The sequence below is a fragment of the Dromaius novaehollandiae genome, chromosome 1, assembly GCF_036370855.1.
Source record: "Dromaius novaehollandiae isolate bDroNov1 chromosome 1, bDroNov1.hap1, whole genome shotgun sequence".
Taxonomy (NCBI): Eukaryota; Metazoa; Chordata; class Aves; order Casuariiformes; family Dromaiidae; genus Dromaius; species Dromaius novaehollandiae.
Genome location: NC_088098.1, coordinates 127902336 through 127922016, shown reverse-complemented (window position 1 = coordinate 127922016; position 19681 = coordinate 127902336). Strand labels below are relative to the sequence as shown.

General features: G+C 37.8%; 1 protein-coding gene across 9 annotated transcripts in view; it reads right to left on the bottom strand.

The window, feature by feature from the left end:
* Positions 1 to 19681, bottom strand: part of DMD (dystrophin) — a 1316184-nt gene that overhangs the window by 1031387 nt on the left and 265116 nt on the right. The gene's annotated exons all lie outside the window — the stretch shown is intronic.

The following is a 19681-nucleotide window of genomic DNA, read 5'->3' as shown; positions in this document are numbered from 1 at the left end:
AGGTTGTCACTGGCCACCTCTTTTCTCTTCTGTCTTGCAGCTATTTACACTTTACAATTTGTGATATATATTTCGTCCAGTGGAAAACAAAGAAACAGAAAAAAACCCACACACATTTGATGGCAATACATCAAAGTCCTTCTCAATTCTTTAACACAAAAAGGATTGTAGAGGGAAATTATTTCAGACCTTGATTTCTGTACCTAAGTCATGAATATAGTCTTGATACAGACTGGAACTAGACACACAAAGGTAGAATTCTGGTATATTTTATGGAGAAAATGAAAGATGTCTTCATCTTAGAATCTAATAACTGTTTTCTCGAAAAAATCTATTAGGCATCATGCCTCAAATAATACAGAAAGGCCGATATCTTTACATGGCAATATCAAACCAAACTGGAACTTAAGGGCAAATGTAGAAAAGGCTGCAAAATGCTTACACTAAAATGAAGCTCAGTCAATGCTATCTGTCTTTTGCAGTAAAATCCTCCACGCTTGTTAAATAAAAAGGGATATTAAACTCCCATCTGAAATGTTCAGCAATTAATAATTTTAATGGATTCAGCTGAATTTGAAAGACAGGTATGGATGAACTACATGAGAAATGCACATCATTAATTATGCACTCTGCTTTCCCTCCCTCCACCCCTCCCAAGAGGCAAGCTAAGGCAAATCCTTGTGATACAAGTATATTTTTTGTTCTTAAAACTTCACCTCAATAGTAGACTTAAGCTGTCTTTTCTGAATAATGCTTTTCATTTTCAACAATACAGTACACTTATGAAAAAATAATATTAGATATTGCAAAGCTACTGTTTGGTTACAAAAACTTTTGCATGCAGGAAGGAGCACGTTTTAACTGGTTTCAGATGAGCATGAGTGAAAAGATTTCCAATAGGTCTTCAAGGCAATGAGGCTTTTGACCGGGAAATTGAAAGTGAATTTAAGATGGCATTTTCAATTTATCTTTACATTTTTACTATATTTTTAGAAAATCGGTGCAAATAATTGTTATTACCATTAGTATATTTTGTTTGTTTTTCCACGTGCAAATTAACAGCTTGTTGTTCAGTAGCAAACACTTAGTACACATAGAAATATAAAGTGACACACTATTACCAGCCAAGATAGCCTTATTACAAAAGAAATTTTTGTAGCATAAAAAAAAAATGAATAGGGGTGCTTTTCCTGATATGTGAAAAGTAGTCTAGTCATATTACCATTTTCGATATCCTTACAATCTCAGAACATATTAAAAAAACAGAAGCACAGAGTTTCAAATAAGAAACAGTGTTTCCAAGACAGAATGAAGCAATCTTTAAAATTTCTAGCTGTGTCAAATGCCCTCTATATTATCTGAATCTATTCAATAATTTCTTTCTGTTTATCAGGAACAAGCATTATCAATATGGCATGTGTTTTAAAAATGACTATCTTTCTATTTATATATATGCTAATTTTAAGCATAGGCGTCTTCACAATTATTTGTAAATTTATATAGGGTAACATTTTATTTGAATAAAAAACCTTATATATTATTCCTGCTTCAAGTTTACCAATGTCTCATTGGACAGGTTAAAATAAGAACTATTTAGTCTCACATCTTAAAAAGCTTATGTTTGAAGATGCTTGGCACTGCATGGTATGCAGAAGATGAAATGAATCTACAATTGGTTTTGCCCATCTCTTTTGGGAACAGAGTATAACACTGTTGGAAACATGTCATAAAAGCTGAAGATGATAAAGGCAGGTATTATATGCATTCCACCACTAATACAAGACTATTTGCTGTAATAAACTTCCTAGAGTTCTCCCTATTCCATTGTTGTCTATCCCCAATAATGCTGCTTGCTTCATCCCTTGGATGAAAGCGGTATCTGAATAGCTAGAGGTCCATCAAAAAGCAACAGCACATGGAGAATACACATACTTTTGGTAATAAATGATGCTAAATAGCTGTTTAAGATTTTACTTTTCCCCCCCACAAGCATCGCTTTCCTCTTTGCTGCTTATTATACAAGTTTTAATTTCTTCCAGGCACCTAGATGGGAGAGGGGAAGATACACAGTGTGGGTGCCAGATATATATTTAATCTGATATTCTATTACAATATTCTTCAGCAACCTAATATAATATATTAGATATTTAAATAACAAGCTCTTTGTGTTTCAGTCATCTCTGAACAAAACTCCAAATAAAACCTTAAAATGGTGTAGAAAGACAATATGTGGGATTTAGCAGGGAAAAGGAAAGAGGCAAAAATACCTACCTGTCATTTTATGTCCAAATTTAATCTCTTTTCCACCCCAGGCTACGGTATAGCATATTGAATAATAGTGTTAGTTTTCCACAAAAATATATGCAAGATACTGAACTACTAATCAGAGATTAATTAATGTCCATTGAGCTAATAAAAACCAGGGTTTCTAGAGGAAAATGAGAGTTAAACCAGCAATGTGAATTTCTCTGAAACTTTTTCAGAGTTCGGAAACTCTCTGCCACCTTTGCAAATACCGATCTATTCCACTGGTGTTATCTGTTATATAGAGATCACTTCAAATATTCTTGATCTCCAGATGCTTGCTCTGACAAGTTCATACCACAGCGATTTGTAAGTGGCAGCCTACCTCTGTAACCTAAAAAAGAACCAATCTTTTGTTAATGTATGTCATGATTTCCGCACGATAAGCATAGTTTGTTTGGTTGGGGTTTTTTTTAAGATGTTCTCCTTACTCAGATTTATGGATTGAATACTAGACGTGGAAGCAAAGTGGCATTTGTCTGGGCGCAGAAGAAAAGTGCCAATACCACTGTGCTTAGAGCAGATCCTTGAACAGCATTCAGATGGCCGCCCTTGCAGGGGCTTCCCTCTGAGGCAACAGGAATGACGGAGCGGCCAGGCAGGCGATGCCTGCCTTTGGTCGCTCAAGGGTAAGAGAGCATGTCTACTTCTTTCTTTTCTTTCAAGCTGGAAGAATTCCCGGATAGCCCACTGTCACTGCTCGGGAAATCTGGACATGAAATACCACATAGATCCTGAATCCCTTCCCCATGCTGATTACGCTGGCGTTCCCCACAGTGAAAACACAAGCTATGCGTTTGTCAAACTGCTGCACACCTACTGGAAGGGAACAGGCTCACCCTCCGCCAGGTGAGCAGCTCGGGTGAAGACCACCTTGAGGTCTATATGAGACCCTCCAGAAAGGGAGAAAAATAGATACTGACCCATGAGAGTGATCCGATTTCCATGCCCTAGCCCATCTGTTACCATTGCACAGACCTTGTTTTCACCAGAACACATTCACAACCCGATCGTACAGCTTCAGCATATTTTGGATAGGGTGACCCTCCAGATTTGCCGCTCGTGAACGCGAACCTCTTGAATTAGCGAACTGGACATTTGACTTTAAAAGAAGTATTATCCAAGGCTAGAGTTTGTGTGAAATTAGGTCGAGGAAAGAGAGTGCAGTACTACTGGAGCGAGCTAATCAGCTGCCCAAGGCCAGCTCTAAGAGGCAATCAGGTGACAAGGCTAGTGGAGACACAACTGGTTCGCTGGAGACTGTTTAGGATCACGCAATCAGGATGCGGCAGAACAAAGATACTATCATTAATGGCAAGTGGTTACCACACAACTTTCCTAGACATCAACCAATTATTCGAATGAAACTTCCTTTTATTTCCCACAAAAGAAGAAAGCATTTTGTGCTTATTGCTTGTTCAAACTACACTTACACTCCAAAAGCAAACCAACAAAGTGCAAAATCCCGTATTACATAAAAAAATTGCAAAATGAATGAAAAAAAACTCTTTCAAAAATCTAGTGAATTATAAAGACTATTCTGAAAGCATACAGCTTTGATAAAAAATAATACAAAACATTGTTTTTAAACAATGTGGGCTGACAAATATCACCCTGATTTTAAATGAACTAAGGTTCTGTCACATACAGTTCATATACAAAGCATGTTAGTCCATTTTTATGAAATGAGTCATTCTCCCATGGAATACAGGGTGTGGGGAAAGGAAGTTCCCACTCTTTGGCACATCCTTCCCTACTTTTCTGGAGAATCTTCAGCCTCTCTTACTCTTAACACACCTGAATAAAGACTAGTTTCCTCTTACAGACTGCAAGATTAAAATTACGTTTTTCCCACCATCTGAATTCTGCATTCCACAGATGGTGGTGGTGGTTTCTGCTGCAAGTGGTTTAGGAAGTCTTCTCAATTATTAAAGAGTAGGGAAAGCCATCTTTGAAAAGATAGAAGACATTCAACAAAAGTGCACTGGCATATAAAGGACAGGGGAAATGAGCTGTGTTCTTAACTATTGGCTTTAATTTGAAACAAAAAAAAAACCTGTATTTAAGATGGCAATGAATACATTACATAGTATAAGCAGAATATTTCAATAACTGCAGAGACAGGCAATGATGGGACATTTGGTTATGCGACAGAAGATTTAATGCATTTTTCAGGAAGCGGTTCCATCACAAGCTGGAACACAAACAGAAAAGGAGGATACTTGCTTTAGTCTGTTACCAGCGTGGTCTTTAGCTGGGTTACACAGTAACTACATACCTACGTTTTGTCTACCAGGAACCATCGGAAAAAAGAATGGGAAAAAGGAAAAAAGAGTCCTCATGTACTAGCTGGAAACTTTGAAACAATACTGATAAGGCAGGTGTCAATGCCTTCATTCACAGCAACTGCAGGTTCATTTGAACACTGCAGTTTAGAAAATAAAACCATCAAAATTGCTGTTTGATTTTCCAGCAGCCAAACTAAGCAGATTGAGAAAAGGCCAGGATTTGCTTCAGGCCCTGAGGAAGCGCCAGCAATGGTGGGAGCACTAGGAACAAAAGAGGCCACAGACAGTCACATTATTGATACTCTGGTCCCATTGACTCACTGTTCTTAGAGATTTACCAGCACATTGTTACAATGCTCTGCCAGTGACTACAGCTGCTGAGAAATGTTCTTTTCCCGTTCTTGCTTATCTGAGGGGGGGGAAGAGGAAATCAATGCGATACAATGACTGAATGCCATTTGAGTGGACTAGCTTTGATTTTTAGTCTTTGAGGTCATCCAAGGCATTCACACGCTGACAGAAAACACAATAGACTGCTTTGAAAGACAGCCAATCATTTGGAATCCATTGCTTATGTAAGGCGATATATAACATGCAATTCATTGTCCATCTTCCATAAACATAGTGGCGAGCAGCAGAGCAGCACGTTGACATTATCTGAATAGTGTTAAAGCCCCAGTTCCCTGAGCTACCCCTTGAGATTCTACTGTGGAACCTAAGTCAAATCACCATCATCAGACAAAATACTGATGAACCTATTCAAAAACTCAGAAAAAATGGCAGACTTCAGCATCCAGGATACCCTTGTTTTTATATATTTTTATATATATGTATATGTGTATATACATATATATATAAAGCCAAACTTAGTCCTCCCAGAAATAGTATGCTATCAGCATCTTCTGAGGACACTTAGTAAAATTCAAGTGAAATTTTGGGAAAGGCACATGGATATTACCATACCAAAAAAAGTTAATCTCAACTCAGCTCCCCCCTTCTTCGAGCACAGGAATTCAGAGGTAGGAATTATATTTGCTGCTTGGGAGACAGAAGGGGGAACCTGTACGACCACATCTGCAGGACTGCTGCTAATGTCATAGCCCTAGATTGCATCCCAGCCTGGGAAAGCCTTATGTTTTTCTCATTTCATTATGTTAGCTGAAACTGTTCTCTCATTTTAAAAGTTTAAGGAAAATTCCTCCTTTTCCTTCCTTGCTCTTTTTAAAATCTTTAAGGAATTACAACTGTTTATATAAGGTCATAGTCTTCTGACCAGCTTAGCCTAATTAGTTATACAGGGAAAAACACTGGAGGCTTCTGAGGACCAGCAAGGAGCAGAGAAAAGAGAAGTAGACACACAGGATAGAAAATGCAGTGGCTGTCGAGGTAGCACACAGGGGGAAGAAAAGGGGAGGTGAAAGAGAAAGCGAGAGCAGGAATGTGCAGAACACCCATCCCTGGTTTAGGTGGAAAAAAGGGGAAAAAAGGCATGGGGAATTAGAAGCAAAGGTGGGATGGGAAGAGGAGAGACGAGCACTTATCCTTTCTTTCTGGAAAGACGGACGAGGCACAGAACCTCCGGCAGTGGTAGCCGGAAGGTCGCACACAGGGAAGTGGTGGCTTTGGAGAGCAGGGTCACCTAGCACGTGCAACCAGCCCGCCTCGCAGGAGCTCCCGCTCCAGGCCACCTTGCATCCACGAGTGCTGGGGGGTGCTAATGACATATAAACAAGCCCTAAAACTGTAAGGGACAGCTGTGAAATGGAAACCTCTACCAAGCTGCAGAGAATTTCATGCGACTTTCTGCATGCGTAAACACCCACTGTGTAAAACAAAGCAAAACAACTCCCACATTTCTCCATCCTTTCCCCTAAATAAAAAGCAGCAGGAGCAACTCCCAATACAACGGCTGGAGCGCAATTCCAAAACAAACCAAAAAACCAGGATTTTGGTTCACATTTCCAGAACACGACAAGTATACACAACTTGGGGTATTCAGTTGGGATTCATACGCCGGTAATGGTGATCCCACCAGCTGGTCTAGTGCCTCTCTGGTCCAACACACCCATGCCATTCGGGAGCTGACTGCACGTGGCCACATTAATGGATTTGGCACGGGGGGAAGGGCCAGAGCTGCTAATAGGGCAGAAACCTTTCCGAAGGGCCCCCTGGGCTGGTCATGGTTTTATTGCGGGCTAGCTAAGTCAGTTAAGTTACTGACTTGGCTGTTCAGCTTGCAAAAGAAGTACAGAAACCACAGATGGTTTGACTCATGCTCCACCAAAAATACCCTAGTCTCCTAGTTATTGACAGCTTTGTGAACACAAGTTTTGGTTTTTTGTTTATTGATTTCCTTTTATTCTTCTCTAACCAGCAGTCATTTCAGATCCAGGAAGCTTTTCCCAAAGAAAAAATCTCTCCACCATAGTAATAATAATAATAACAACAACAACAACGATAATGAATTTGATACTTCAAAGGGAAGGAGGAGTTTAGCTCATAACATAAATTACCTTTCCGTGCATATATAAAATTATTCATTGGGATATTCAGCTTTGTATGAACAATGCCCCTTTTACTGTCTATTTTTCAATGTCACATACATCTATTGATATGTGAAAACTAGGCTTAGTAATGTTAATAGAAGCACATGCTATTTTAGGATCATGCCATCACACCGATAGTATTTGCTCAACACTGTAAATGGTATCTTACACCTTAAGATGGAGTTACATGTTTTCTTTCACTCAAATCCCTGTAATGTTTAGAGATACTAATATCAGAGGAATAAGAAAACCACCATATCTTGCAGAATATCATACAAATGAACTGTATTATCAGCTTTTCTGTAGTCATGCACCAAAGAAATTGTGTTGCCAGCACTTGAGTATCTTGAAAAAAATACTAAAAAAGATGATCTAAAGACATTTTTTTTCAAAGCAACAAAACAAAATGTGCTTGCAAGCAAAGTCTATTTATTGCTATAAACCATTCTAAAATCATTAAAAATTCACTTTAGGAAATATGGAGATGGTTACCAGTGTTACCAAAAAGTGCAAGAAACATAGGACACTGCTGACAGATACTCACCTCATCTTGCCAAATGCACATTTGGGGAAAATATTTTAGCATCTCCTTTTTGATGGATTCTTTTGAACAGAAAATTTAATTTCTATTCCTGCTTACAGATGGCACCAGTTATATCCTGTTGATGAAGCACATCAACAGGTGTACCTTTGGCTACACAGACTTATCTGAAATCATACATAAAACCTATTACAACTTGATAACCCAAAGCTGCAGTTTTCACCACAGCTGATGAAAGATGCTTTGGCTCTCTCGTCTCCCAAAGATGACTAAGGACTTGAAAGGTCAGTTAACACAGATCACACTCAGCTGTGAGAATGATGAAGGAGAAGTGCGTATAAGGAAATAAGCTGCTGCTGAGTGCAGCTCTGGTTGTTAGTTTGACCTTGATAAAAGGGTAGGACATTTTAAAGAAACAGATTTAACTTGTTTGAAGTAGTAGCTAGGCATGAGTAAGTCTTGAATGTATTAACTTATTTTTAACCCTACTAGTGCCTTCCCACAGAAAGCTGGAACAGCTGGCAGAAGAGAGAGAGAGAAGCAGAAGGGCAGGAAAGATGACACAGCTAGGACGGACTGACGTGCCCAGCCAGGTAGCATGGCAATAGCAGTCCTTCAGACAGCTCCAACATGCAGCTAGCACCCTGGAAATCCTCATCAGCTAATGAGTAAAAAAAGCATGCTGTGTACTGCACGAGGGCTGGATAAAAAACAGTGCCTGTTGTGACAACACAGCATAAATGCTGTCACTCGCGTGTACCAACGATCTGAAAATTGTCGAAACGGAGTCAAAGGGAAAGGGAGGTCTCTCAGCGCCGCTAACATCACCGGTCCTGTTCTGAGCTAACAACCCGAACATTATAAATGTTTCGGTCGGAGCTGCATGAAAAGTTATTTATGCGAAAACAGCAGCAATGGCAAATTGTGTATTTCAGCAATGTTGCAAAAAAAACACAAAATAAGAAATGTTTCTAGAAGACTTTAAATGGCTGGAGCCTTCATGCTTCTAACCAGGGAAATTGTTACACACATGGGGAGGATGAAAACTGCGATATAGGAGCCACATCAAAGAGTGAATTGTGCCTTCCAGGACACAGGTAGTCGGCTTCTCGTTTTTTCCTGTTTCTTCCCTTTGCTAATTTTGGAGGACTGATCACCATTCAGTTGATCAGCAGCCAACCCTAGAGTAAGCCATCACAGGGACAATGTCTAGGAGTATTATTATACTAGAAAGGAATAATAAAAAAACAAGGTTATGTAACTAAATAGATGAGATTACCTATAATATTCATATTTATAGCTTTATGGAAAAATACCCAATTATTCTTCTTTTGTTCAGAAAACAGCGTAGATAAATGAGTGGTGTTAGACTGATGTCTTTCCATAACCGGAGGTTTTTATCTTCTAGATTTATATTCATGTTCAACTACAAACACGAAAGGACAAGGGACCAAGGGAAGTAAGGCTTATTCATGATCTAGTCAGAGACAGCACACATCAGAAAGGGAAAATAAGAGGCCACAAACTTTCTGAATGATAATCTGCTAATGGCTATGTCTTAGTGCCTGCTAATAATAAATGAATCTGAAAGAAGCACCAGGATTTAAAATAGGTAATCAGAGTCCAAAATATGAAAATAGTACCTACTGTCTCACATAAGCTTCCTATGTAAAAATAAAATTATTGCACTGTTTTCAGCAAATGCCACCTAGTGATACCTACTTGCAAAGCTTGGAAGCTCTTTAATTTTTGCGTATTTTCACACAAATTTTCCGATTTGCTTTCAAAAGAAATCAGACATGCTTTACATGGTCTTTGGCCTTCAAAACTCATGTCATACAGTGACAACACAGAGGCACCTGTGCGTAGCTGCCATCCTGCTATGGATGTCAATACATCGGGGAGCAACATTTATTTCCATTTGTATCAGAATATTCATTACAAGTAACCATGCTAAGTACACACTGGTGGCTAATGTTCGTCACTCCTATTTCAAGTTGCTTTTTAGTCCTCTGTCAAAACCAATTAGAGAGCAGGCTGTTTGAGTCTGCTTGAGTGACTGCTGTCTACTTTATTTCATCTGACCCAATTAGTGTTGGAGTTAATTAGTATAAGCTGCCACTGAGACTTGTATCAGAGAAGTTTGTTATTAATGAGACCAACGTGTTAATATGCACTTGTTTACAAGCGATACAGCCTATTCTTCCCATGACGACACCGTCACTACAGCAAACGTGATAATATTTACTGGCCCTCAGTTATGCTTCATCTTTTTATTCAGCACCTGCAAAACTTTGAAAGAAAAGAAAACAGGCTTCTAAGAATAGCGGTATAAATTAAAGGTAAGTGCTCAGTGTTTTCCGCTCCTGTTTTAACACTATTCAAAGCTAGTAATGAATGTGTCTAAATCAGAGTAATTTATTTCATTCACAGGGAACTATTATAGATTGTATGTTGTCAAGGTTTCTTGGCGTCCTCTTCCCATCTCCAAGCATTCCCCTCTCTGCAGGGGAGAGGAGAAAGGATATCCAAAGAGTACGATGAAACATTAAAACAAACAAACAAACAAAAAAAATTACTATTGATCAACTGAGACAGAAAGAAAAAGCAAGCTAATTGAACTGAATTCCTCTGAAACTCTTCCAATTTCACAGCTATTTCTGTACCTTTTGTAATAGCTCAGTTTGTACAAGTGACTATGAAGGATCTTTAACTTTCACAAATACATATAATATGATCTGAACATTTAATAAATTGGTATATTAGGAATGCTTGTCTTGTACTGCGCCACATTTGGAAAAACTGCTACTATTTCATGCAGGTGATGGATCGCACAAATTAGATAACGTAGTCTAAATATCTGTGCTTGATAGAAAACTCGGATTACAAAGCCTGCTAAATACTCCCCCTCCCTCCTCAACACACACACAATTTTAAGTGCTCTTGAAAGGAAAAAAACAGAAAGTCATTGAATTTCTAAGCTGCTTGCAAGCAACGCTTCACAACCAGCCATGATATTCACTATGGACTGGAAGCAGCTCTTCCTTCAGCTTCTTTTTGAAACTCCTTCTCATTTTTCTTTTAATAGCTTTAGTTAGCGAGCTACTGTTCAGCCCCTAACACAAAGAAAAGGGAAGGCATCAAATGTCAACATTCAAAAATGTGAGAGTATGTAGGGCATTTTTGTCTCCTCTTTTGGTTATTAATTTTTTGAAAAATGAGAATGCAACAGAAATTAGTTTTACTCTCTCCATCACAGCCATGATGATGACCATTATAAAGAAAATACTTTTCAGTGTTCTTACAGACAAAATGTATTAAAAAGTTAGAATTCAGCAGGTGCCCTGAACCACCCACTCTTCCAACCCTTCCTTTTCAGACTCCAGTGGGAATAAATGACCCCTGTATGGACCAGACACTATAAGCTGCAGAAATTATGCCACTGCAAACAAGAGAAGCTCTTTAGATCACATACCATCCTTGTCTATCCAGTTACATAATCTGCAGCATCATTTTCTGGTCCAACATTTATTCTGTCTAGTTCTGCTTGCAGAAGTAGGCAGCCTGTGATAAACAGGGGAGATGTGGGGTACATTTCTTTTCAGTCAGTTGAGCATAGGTCCCAGTCACGAACATTTTAAATCTACAGTAACACTAAAACAACGTATTTGTTATATATTGCATAACAAAGTAATAAATGTACATACATAAACATATGGTTTGCAACTCTGCAGACATTGCTCACACATTATTTTTTAAGTAGTCTGAGGGAGTAACCAAAAATACTAAAGAATCCTATCCTGAACCCATCTACTTGGCATCAGTACCTCAGGCATCTGTTAACTCTGAATACTCAGTTCTGGGTTAGGCATGGAGTTGTCTGAATTCATCTAGACAGAGGAATAAAGCACAACATCTTATGCTTAAAATGTCTCTGAAATCATGGGCTGATGTGCAGTGCAGACAAGGAGACCGCCCAGTGCTGGGCATCCCCAGGGGCTCTGCTTGGCCCTTTGGCTGCTGGGCAGCTCCATGGTGTCCCCATACCCAAAAGGCTGCGTGCAGTTCTGGTCCCCACATCTCCAGGGGATGCAGTGGAGTCAGAGAAGGGCAATTAGAGACAGTCAAGGGGATGGAGCAGCCACCCTATTAGGAGAGGCTACAAGAGCTGCTTTGGAGAGGAGAAGGCTCAGGGGAGATGAGAGGAAGCTTGAAAAGCATGCAGGTGGCAAATACCCTGCATGTGGAATTGCTATTAAACGTTTGCAGTACAAGAACTAGGGAAAACTCACTGAAATAAGAACATGCTGGTTTAAAACAGATCAAAGAAAGTAATTCCTTACCCATTATTTAATCAGTAAGTTCAAAAAGTGCTATGCATCTTTTTATAAATAAATTCCCCAAACATTTTGATGTGTTCACCACTAGAAAACATATTCCTTCTTCCCCTGCCCATACTGAACACAATTCCTATTTTTTCCTTAAAATCCTCCCGTAATTAATTAATAGTACACCTCTTCTGTACACCCCCCTTCTTTCATCTTTCCATATGCCAAAATTTGAATTGGGTTATACTTTCTTCATGTGCTCTTCCACTTGCACTGTGAAACTCCCTAACATACACAATTTTGAGGCTAAAAGTGTAAAAGGATTAAAGAGAGTTTTAAAAAAAAGAAAATCAGTGGAGAAAAGGTGATCAGATGGATCTAAACACCGCTATCCTGAGGCAGTCAGCAGTCCTCAGCTCCAACAATAACTAACTGTTGATATGCAGAAGCTGAGAGGTACATCATGTAAAGTGCTCTTGTTTCATATTATTACTAGACTGACCTTTGGACCAATTCAGTGCAGGTCAGGATGAAGAATACCAGAAGGACTTTTATACTTGGCTCCTGTTTGAGTACTCATATCCTTTTGCACCACTCCCAAAAATGTTCTTTGGCCAACCCAACCCAAGGACAAAGATAATAGCACATATTCCAAAATCCTGAGAAGTGAGGAATGAGCTGGGTACCCCACTAATAATGGGTAAGGCCTAACAAATAATTTAGCAATCACATAAATAATAAGGCCTATGTTATTTTAGCACTTCTACATCACTAATTGTCAGGCATTTTTCATCAGGATCATCAGCTTGATGACAATGACACACAAAGGTTAAACCACTTCGATATCTAATTAGCCATCAAACACAATGTTTCTAAGACACTCAGGCACCACCTAACACTACAGCAGAATCCAGAGAGTTTTTAACCAAATCGTAGCTTTGGAAATTAAAAATACTGCCATTCTTGTAATAGAACTAGTGGAAACTTATGCTGCAGGATACTAGAGTGATAAAAATAACATGGAAAGGATTTCTAAGGAATGAAAATCAACTTACAAAGGTCAAATTGACATGACTGTCAGATATTCATCAATGTAAATGGCACTCTTAAAAAATCTCTTCTTCATTTCTACTTCATTTTCCAATTTAAAAGGAACCACAGCGTATTTCAAGTCTTCAACATTTTTTTCCTCTATTCATAGTTCAGTCTTGAATAGAGAAAGGACTCTGGGAATATACAATTCTCCATATTAAATTAATTACTCTAATATCTACAGAGACCACTGTGCATAAAAACTCCTCCTTTCTGAATTATTTCTATTCAAACTCTACTCAAATGTAATACCCAAAGATATGAAGAAAGCTTAGACAGCTTCTAAATTGTGTTTGTTCACATAATTGGGCATGCAAATATTCTGTAATATAATAAAATACAGATGTTTGCCTCCTGTTATGTTTAATACAGCATAAGAAACTACCCAGAACACAGGCTGAACATTTGGACTAACAAAGTTAGCCTTACTACTAACTTAAATACAGAAAGAATTTCACCGTCATTTCTCATTTCCCCCAGAAGATCAGTATGTTTGTGAGAAAATGATTTCCAGTGCTAACAGCAAAATATATTGGAAGAACTATTCTTTGGGGCAGGGAAGGAGGAGGAAGCGGCACGAATACAATATTTAAAATGTACGACTATACTTTAAAGTGTCTTAAATTATCATCAGGAAAAATTTAGAGAATTTTCTCCAAGTTAAAAAAAGTGTTGTTACAGTACATGTAGATATGACTTAATATTTCAATATTGTTCCTATAGAAGTGTGTTAACACAAAGATAAAACTGTAAGGTATGAGACATTTGTTTTCACTGACAAAAAATTGTTTAAATATTTACACACAATTACAAGGATTTGTGAGATTTCCAGATAAAACCCAACAATGAACAGGGAATAATCAGTCACAGAAACACTTACCGACTGTTCTTATTTTTATTTCCTTAAGGTTCTTCGTTATATTTTTTGTAGTATTTCTCACTCTTTTTGTTGGCTTCTGCCATGTAAACCTTACTTGAGACATAAGCATAACTTCAGTGATGATTACAAAAACATATGCAATAAACGGGTGGGACAGTTTATCACTAGAACTTAAGTATTTTAAAAATTGAAAATGCTGATAGTCCAAGAAATGGAAACAAATTAACATCTTCCTTTCAGCTGCTGACTTATTCAAACACACTTGATTGAAGGAAAGCATTTAAAGGTTAGCTGCTTTTTTGTTTTAAAAAAGGAACAAAAATACACCTACTTTTCAATTTACTACTCTGTCATGGTATTCCCCACAGCACTCCATAGAAGTTTAGTGCTCAGCTAAAACATATGCACCCAGAGGAACCTGCTGTATATTTTGAGTAGTAAACAAAAACACACATAAATACATACATGCTGCATGGAGGTGAAAAAAAACCAGATGCTTTTCAGACTTTGCAGGTATTTGGCAAACAAGCTGCCCTCCTGGTTGGAAGGAGGGGAAGAAAGCAGAGCCATCGCTTAAAACGATGCCTGTTGTGGGGTTACTAGGTGTCTTTCGTGAGGATTACAGTCTTGGAAGACCAAGCAACAGAGATTAAAATAGCTGCAGAAATTATAATACTAGAGCTAAGAAATAAGGAAATCATGGTATCATCTTGCACGATCAGTTTGTAAAGCTTAATAGTTTTCTCAAATTTGTTATTTTTCATCGAACTTTACAACTTTGAAAATTGTTTCGTGCGTTGCGATTTCCTACATAACATAGCAGTTACGAGGATTGCAGAGAGACTCGCAGAGAAAACTACTCCAAAGCTGCCTTTGATTTTTCCTGCAAGCCCTGTGAGAAATGTAAGCAGTTTATAAGTTTAAGAGTTGAGATTAGATGTTGCTTTACAGAATGATTTTCTTTTTGCCAAAAACATTCCAGGTATTGTGTACTCTCACGTATTCTGTACAATGATATAAAGATGAAAAAGGAATTATTATAATTCTACAAAATTGGAATTCAGCTAGATAAACTGAGTGTTAATTAACACAGACTTTCTCTGCACAGTCAGAGGACTATAAAAACAAAGACATCCACATTCAGAAGCAAATTACAAACATTAAAAAAAAACATCAAGGGGTAATTCTCAGATGCATCTATATTCAAATTTTGCAGTATTTCTATCAAGCAAAATGCTTCTTAAGTGACTAACAAAAGAAGCACTTCAAATAGATATACTTTTTTCTTTAAAGTAGTAAAGTTTTTGTGAGTAGTTTTGACCTTCAGATGTATCAGAGCTCTGTGACTGATTAGAGGTGTGATAGGAGCAAAATAACCAAGTATATGATTTTCATTTGTACCAGCGTTCAAGCAGCCACAAGTCTCCATATTACTGATATGCTAACATAGCTTTCTGTATACTTCCAGAAGTGGCACATACATCCAATGATTTTTGATTACTTTTATTAAACTCTTCAAGCGTAAGGTATCTTTCCTCACTCCTGAGTATTTATACAGATAGTTTTCAATTCTAATGACAGAGAAGTGACTATTAAATGTGATTTTTGTTCCTTAATCCATGATTTAATCAAGGAACATAAACTTTAACCTATAGGTGTAAGCACCTGGTTTTCCATTTCATACTGTATATTTGATTGCAGTTCTCTTGGTTAATATTATTGCTAGCTGTCATCTTCACTTTACAAACTGCAGTTAGGCTTGACATTTAAAATGCTTGAAATACATTTCTGGGACCTGTTATACACCGTCTATGAACTTTGTTATGCCTCTCTCTCACAGAGCCTTCCTACCACGGACTATTTTTTGGCAAACACCTGTCGACGATCACAGCAATTAATTAGCGCTTCTATGCTTTTCTGCATCACACATAGAAAAAGCCATGGGAGCTCCAACCTTCCTGTTTGGATCTGTCCTTGTGATGGCTTTGCAGTTCTTCTGTCCTCACCACTTTTTTTTTTTTTTTTTTTTTTTAATGTGGGTGCTGAATTAATGCAGGATTTCGAAGTACAGACATGGTAAATTGGACGCCTGTCAACAAATATATCAAGCAATGAACCCAAACAGTCAGGACTTTTGGGTTACTTTGCAAGTGTAATCCCAGCAGAAATTCTACGGAAACATAACACCAGTTAGCTAATAGCTTGCAGCAGTTCATGAATATTTTACACATTCACTCTCTACCTCCATTACCACTGCAGTGAAAACACTGTACCTTTCTTTGCATTTTGCAGCTTTCTGTCCTCTGAGAAGCTGCTGTTCTTGTTAAGTGCCAAAGCAACGGAGCCACTGCTGACTCTTTGGGGCCTGCCGACCAAAAACTCCAGGCCGAATGCCACCAAGAAACCTCACCACAAAGGTATCCAAGATAGGCACTGAATCACAGTTAACTTACTAATGCCAAAAACAAATCCACCCATGCTCACTCTATTCAGGGTGGATTGGTGTGCGGGAAAACCTCATTGCTCTCCTCCCCAAACCTCCATTCTCCCGTGGAAAAGACACCGACAGAGTCCAGTGCTCCAAGTCGCACCGATGCCTGGCCAGCTACGAGCACGACACTAAATGAAGAGAATACGAACAGGAACATTTCAAAGCCAGAGAATAAATCCCAAGCAAGTACCCATAAGAAACTTGGTTCTTTACTTACTTTCCTCCCCCCCTTTTTTTTTCCCACTGCCCCCCTGTTTTTTTAGTAGGCAGAATTAAACACAACTGATTTATCTCAAAAAATTTAGTTTTCTATTCTGAACAAGTTGATCTGAGTTTGAATCAAAGGCCAAAACTTTATATTATGAAGTGATTCAGGAGATTAACTATGATGTGGTGCACAGCAGTGTGGAGCCGTGTACTATTCTCTTTTTTTCTTCTTGTTGGTATAGTTAAAAATTCTTCACAATGGATTTATATTCGAGCTGGGCTAAATGGCCTTTACCTTACAGGACGACCCAGACTCTGGACTGGATGGTGTCCTGCAGAAGTTATTGAACTCCTTGTATTGCTGATGAGGAACGAGCTGCCAAGCAAAGGACACTTGGTGACCCTGTTCCCATACGGAGCCATTTCTGAAACATGTTCCATCCTATAAAGCAGTGAAAAATGCTTTTGCATGGATGGGAGAAACGCAGAGAAACAATCGATGTTTCTTTACTTAAAAATTAGACAAGGGTGTATCTTTTATTCTCTATTTCCACTCATTAAATACGCAGAAGTACTGCTCGTCAAAAGGTGAATCCATCAGTAGAATTGCTATTAAAGACAGTAATTGCTGGATATACAATTCGTTCTTTTATGGCAAGTAGGAAAATCATCTATTGATTCAAGTGTTTGAATCTATGTTTGAATAAAGAGCATTGTTGTTACTTTTTAATTAACACAAAGGAACTGCCTAGTCTGTCGGATATTTAATACATGAATGAATACATGAATTTAATACAGAATGAAGCATTAAATAAATACTTTGAGCTCCTTACAAAAATTCAAAAGATAATTTAAAAAATACTGTCTTGTTTCTTGACATTGTATGTAGGTAAAATAAATTGAAAATACTGTAACTTCACTTTTGTAATACTCCACTTTCTAACCAGCAAAGCAGAGAAGCACTATAATTAGTTTCCATATGCTTTATATACTAAGTGTCACAATGACAACAAGTGTGAGCCTTTCATCAGGTTAGAACAGACACCTACAGCTGCACTATCACAGTGGTAATCTTGCTACTAATAACAGCATAAGACAGCATAAACTTCCACAGTGAGGCATGACTGTTGCTTTCTCTGACAAAAGGATACAGAAACTGAAAAGATACAAGAATCACTAACAGAAAAAAAATTATAACTTCTATATGTTAGGCATACCTGCATATACATAGACACACAGTGCATATTACTGAATATGATAAAGGACTCTTTCTGAAATCCTATATTAAGAAATGGTACCAAAAACATATGTATTTTAAACACTGATATGTGCAAGAAAGCAAACAATTTTTTTTTCTCCTGTATGCATCAGGATAGACACTAAGCAGAGCTTTCAGTTTGGTCCATCCTACCACATCCAGATGACCAGCTAAACTTCCTCTAAGCTCAGCGCATTAGACTCTGCTTCTGGCTAAATTAGTGGCAGTTACTACAGCATGCATTAAGAGTGCTACTGTGACAACATACTGCTCTTAGGACAATTTTCCTACAGCTCCAGCAAGCAGAAAGTAAGGCTAGCGGGAAGACGAGAGCAACCATGAAGCAGTTGCCGTGCTCTTGTACGTGGTTTCCTTGAGACGCCTAGAAGGGAAGACAGTTCCCTAACCAGCCAAAAGTAATTTTGTCTTTGCTTCACAGCAGTTTGGTTTTTATTTGCTGCCAGTGATGCAAGAGAAATGTAGGCTTACAAGCAATTGGGTGACAAACTCACGTAAACCATCAAATACAAAAGTGCCTGAGATATGCGAGAAGTTGAGCTTTAGTCTGAGACTGCAGCAGAGAAGCATAAAGAGGTAGATGCTAAGTGCTAAAGTATCCATCATACTGTGCCAAGTACCGCAAATATTCACTCCAATTTGAAACTTTGATTCAACTAAACATTTGTACTACTAATATTTAGGCACTCAAGGTTTATCATTACAAACGTTCCTGATCAAGAAAGCTAAAGAACTCACTCACGAGCAGAATATTTCTTATTTTTAGCTAACAGGATAAAACTCAAACTATGAATTCTACAGCTGAAAAAATACAGCTCTGAAAACATAACTGGAAATATATATTACTCTGGTTAATTCAAAATTGATTTGTAGATGAGGAATTAGTACTGTCAATTTCAAAATATGAATTGAGAACTACAAATATTTGCAAATCCTCATCAATGTGTCAATAATTAATCACTGAAATTTGAGTAATTGTGGGTGATGAATGTATTGAAGAATTTTGTAAACTGTTCATAAACAGAGGCCTCCAAAAGATAAGTACAGAATTTTAAGCAGATCTATACAATTTATCAGTGCCGAAAATAGTAACCTTTTAACACATCACTTACTAAATTGCTATTTTTCGTAAACATAAAACATTTCCATTAATTCAGCCTTTATAGACCACATTTTCAAATAGATAGAGAATTTATTGTGGCCTTATTTTGTCTAACTTTGTTTGCAATACATCTGAAACCATCTTAGTGAAACCAAGTGAATAACTTCTGTTCATGCCAGTATGAAAAGGCCGCAGAATTTGGCTCCCTCCGTGAAAACCTGTCACACAATACCTTCAAAAATTAAGAACTATTATGGTGATTAATTTGCTGCACTGATTTACAACAACAAATATGCAGACATGAGGCACCACTATCACTTAGCTACTCTATCATCAATAAACATATGACATCTTCATTAAAAAAAGATTGAAAATTATGAAGCTACTCAACCATCTGTGCTGTTAGGAATACAGGCTTTCAACAGAGTTATTTAAAATGGACTATCTAACACACATCCCTGATACATAATTAGAAGTTCTTTGGACTAGAAGATGTTATTTTATTAAAAAAGTTTTTACAAGGTTTGCAATTGCAACTATTCTGTCAAATTACATATATGAAAAGGAAGTGGTCATTTTTCACAAAAATCTAAGTTTACATTTCAGACAGCCTTGAAAAGAAAGTT